This window comes from Triticum aestivum, chromosome 7B, assembly GCF_018294505.1.
Source record: "Triticum aestivum cultivar Chinese Spring chromosome 7B, IWGSC CS RefSeq v2.1, whole genome shotgun sequence".
Taxonomy (NCBI): domain Eukaryota; kingdom Viridiplantae; phylum Streptophyta; class Magnoliopsida; order Poales; family Poaceae; genus Triticum; species Triticum aestivum.
Genome location: NC_057813.1, coordinates 261,928,691 through 261,933,070, shown reverse-complemented (window position 1 = coordinate 261,933,070; position 4,380 = coordinate 261,928,691).

The window sequence follows — 4,380 nt, the reverse complement described above, 5'->3', positions numbered from 1 at the left end:
CTGTCTAGAAATCTCTCCCCCCTCCTCTCTGTGGTGGCTAGTCCTATTTATAGAGGCACTGGTCCTCTTCCCAAATATTGAGCGGGAAGGGCGCCACAAACGGCCATTTCGAAGGGGGGCATCTAGTACAAGTTATCCTGACTAAAGTTGGTCTTCGGCTGCCAAAGGCACTGGCGATGACGCTGTCCTAGGCTCCAGGGTGACCTCCATCCTGCCGCTCTGCTGGTCTTGGTCTCGTTGCACTGAAATGGCAACCTTTGCAAAATGCCTCGGTACTCCACGCCTGTGCTTGCCCCCTTTGCACTAAAGAGGAAACAAGGACACTGCACAGGCCGGCGCCCGCCTGGTCTCGATCGTCATGGCTTGTTTATGAGCACCTCGCGAGGTACCCTGCCTTGATCTCTCCGCCTCCTCGCGAGCCTGCCTGGCGAGGCTGCTCTTGAGGAAGTCCTGTGTCGTCTGCCCCGCGAGGCTTGGCCCCTCGCGAGGGTCTTGAGTCTTGCGCTGATGAAGATGGGTCGTACTAGGCCACCACTTGAGCCACACCGTAGGCCGCAGGCAGGCAAGTCTGGGGACCCCCGTTCCAAGAACGCCGACAATGCCAATCACCCTAAAATAGCTCTGGACCTTTGGGTCAAAGTTGTGAAACAGTGTACAAATAAAGAAAAATAGATTGGTGCTTCTTTCAAAAAAGAGTACTCCCTAGAAAACTGCCAATATAAGCTACTAGTATTTGGTTAGAGGATTTGCTGCGGAGAAAGATCCATCCACAGAGAGTGCCACACATCCCACTGGTGGTGGTGGATGCCAATGCGTGCATGGAGCATGGTTGGTGTCGGTAATTTTTACTTGGCACACCTCGCACTCTGTATATATGTGGGTTCCATACGTACATTTATGCAGTTCCAGCAAAATGCAGCTGAATAACCCTGTTTGCACAGATAATGAAAAAGTGTGATTACATTATAGTGGCACTAGTCGATGAAACACACAAAATAAATAGAAGAAAATATTGCGATAGTATCATAGTATGCCATGCTACGAGGGTGGGATGGGCCCTTCGACGCCTCATACGGTATGCCTCATACTGGAAATCATCCCAAGTCTCCCAGATACACCTTCTGCCAGTCATGAACATCAGTGTACAGCGGTAGTACAAGGAGGCGACTTGAGACATTCAAATCTCTATTTTTGTGCAGATCAACTAAAATTAAGCACGCCGGTTTGCAGAAACGCTTAAACATTAACAATTGGACTAGTTGATGAAACATACATTAACAAAGAGAAGCACTTTCTTTAGCTACATTGGAAATGAAATGATAGAGAGGACACTCGCTCTATTTTAACTGTATTATTACTTCATTTTATCATTGACACTAGGGTCGAGCAGGTAGCAAAGGAGGTGTATCATGTGTTGCAAGGATGGAGGCAGGGGGTGCTTAGACTGGGATGCTGAAGCTGGCTCTTTCAGTCACCAACATGGATGATTCAATTCATGGGACCTTTTGGTGTCGTCCACCTAAAATGAAGCAATGTCCCGTGAGCTAGCAGCTTCTTCTTCATTTTTTTAAGAACAGGGCTCCTGCCCCGGTTCCATTTCCATCAGAAAACGAAACCCACAGAGCTTCTTCTTCATTAGTTGCAATAAAATTGAGCAACATCAAGGTTGGTTGTGAAGCTCCTCGAATGTTAAACTATAAATTGGATATCATTTGTGCAGTTCAACTAAGATCAAGCGTGAAATGTATATCTCTATTTGCACAAAAAAGGTGGAAAGGAGGGTGACTAACAAGTGATGAAACATGCATCAAATGAAAAGAAGCATGTTCCTTATCTGAATGGCAATCCTACAAGGACAGTAGCAATTTCTAAAGCAGCAACATTGCTAGATATTAGTGTGGGCATTAGGATTAACTATGACAACTGTTAAATACGACATTACTTTAATGGTGTCATTACTTCATTTTACCAGCAACATTACATTAACAGCTGCTACAGAGTCGGTATTTGGGCATGGGAGAGTAGGCGGACCAGGACAGTTGCATTTCTAACGAAAAGAAGCAACTTATCTTAATGGGAAATTTAGCAGGACATGTAAAAAAGTGCCATTGATTCATATTACTGGAGGCATTACATTGAAAACAACATTGGTTTAACGTGTCCTTACTTTTAATAGTGCGACTGCTACATTTTACCAGTGGCATTACATAAGAGTGGCTCGGGGCAACAAACATCAGAACAGGATATCTGGGTTGGTCCCATTTTTGTAAGGTATAGCCACCTTATACTGTGTGAGGTTAGCAAATCTAGTGCTGGACTTACTCTATTGACTTGTCCCCTAGTGCCCACTTTCTTTCCTTTTTCAACCAATAGATCGGGTTTATATTGAGTTTGTACTGCATTTCCCGTTATTTCCCTATTAGACCTAGAGACCAGTTGGATAGCCAGTCTCTGCTACTTTTCGCCCCCATTATTTCCTCTTTCGAGCAAGTCCTAGATTTAGGTAACAAATCTTCCCCCACCCCCCACCCCCTTTCTTCCTTGTTTGAACAAAGTAGTACTAGATTCGACTGCATGAACTAGTTTTACCTCTTAACAATAAAAATTTAGGTGGTTTTGGAATAGCCGATCGATCCTATCTACGAGGGGGCCTGAGAAATAGTAAAACATACAAATGCAGCGACATCAGGAGCTTGGGAAGTAGAGCAAGGCCGGTTTTATCGGGGATATACCCCGCGATATGACCCGGCGGGAAATATGACCCGGCCGGACTTGGCGGTTTACTTGAGACCCGGTTTACACTTGGCGATTCACTGGCGACTCGCCTTGACCAGACGGTTTACAAGCAATCTACCTGAACATTATGACTCACTAGTAACCCGGCGACGGGACAGCCGGATGACAAGGCCCAAGGCCCAGAAGGCCGGTTTATGTTAATAGTGGGCCAGTTTAAGAGGAAAGGCGTGAGGAATATTTACCTTACAAGGAGTTAAGACCCGGACTTGTATATGGATTGTAATAGAGAATAAACTAGTCCTAATCCTAATAGGACTCCACATGTAACCCGCCCCTTCAACTTATATAAGGAGGGGCAGGGCACCCCAAGAGGGAGAGGCAAGAAACAATCTTAAGATTAGACACAACTAGGAGAGCCGGTTTACGACGACTCCCTCATGAGCATAATGAGACCTAGCCACAAACAACATGTAGGGCTATTACCGGATGATGTTTCCCGGGGCCCGAAGCTGTCTAAATCCTTGTCTTGTGTGTTTTGACCCGCCTCGCGTCTCTCGATTCCGACCAACCCCTTCAAGCTACCGCGTAGATGCGTTGGCCTCACGACTAAGTCCTCACACTAGGACATCTGCCGTGACAATTCCATGACAGTTGGCACCCACCATGGGGCTCGCGCACAGTGGTGTTGAGTTCTTGGAGGGATCTATCTCAGGGATCGAGAAGCTCGCAGTATCTTAGACAAAAAAGAGCCGGCGCAGAAGACGTCCGACGAACAGTCAAAGCGACATATACAAGATTTAAAATCAACAGAAAATTAGGGTTGCGTCTAGGTGCTAGCGCACACGACCAGATGATCCGTCGAGGCTGGGTTAATTTTTGCTGGCGCTGCAAGTCGAAGTCTCGTATCCGAAAACAATCGATACGAGATACAAGTCGCCGAAGTCCTGCCGAGTCCGACAGGTTTGATGGCTCAGTGTCCGTATCTGAATCCAATTCGGAGGTATATTTTCCTCTGTGGCGTTTAAATCCAGACATACTGACCCAGTACGAGTGACCCTGATGGTTGTTGCTCCCAAGGATAAATCATGGCAGTAGAGGCAAGGCTAGCTATGGTACGCATCAAATCACCGAGTTATCATTGCCACTACTTTTTTCTGGCCTGAAGATCGAGTCAAATCTAGAAAACCACCAAGGCGCTATAAGGGGAAAAAAGTCCACGGCCCGGTCTGTCCAACAGGTTACAACTTGGGGGCTGCTACATCAGCCTCAAGGCTGCTACACAGAGTATATACTACCAGGAAGACTGAAAGATCTCACGTGGTCAAAAAGTTCATCTTGATACGAGATGTGATGGCTAGCACGCAAGTGCTCAAAAGAAAAAAGACAGGGATTAGCAATGTCATACGATGGAATCTAGCCCGTGGACATCAAACCATGTCAGTCAGAAATTGTCAAATGCACCGCTTCGGCCCTGTTGAGTCGCCTACTTGCTGGGTTGAGTTGGCTTCGTCACGTGGCGGTGACCCTGCCAGGTCTCGCTGCCGCGGACCGCCTCAGCTGCCGCACGCTGAGTCGCCGGATGCCGCTGACTACCTCTGCTCCCGGTCACTGAATACCCCGAGCGGCCTCAACTCTGCCGCCGCC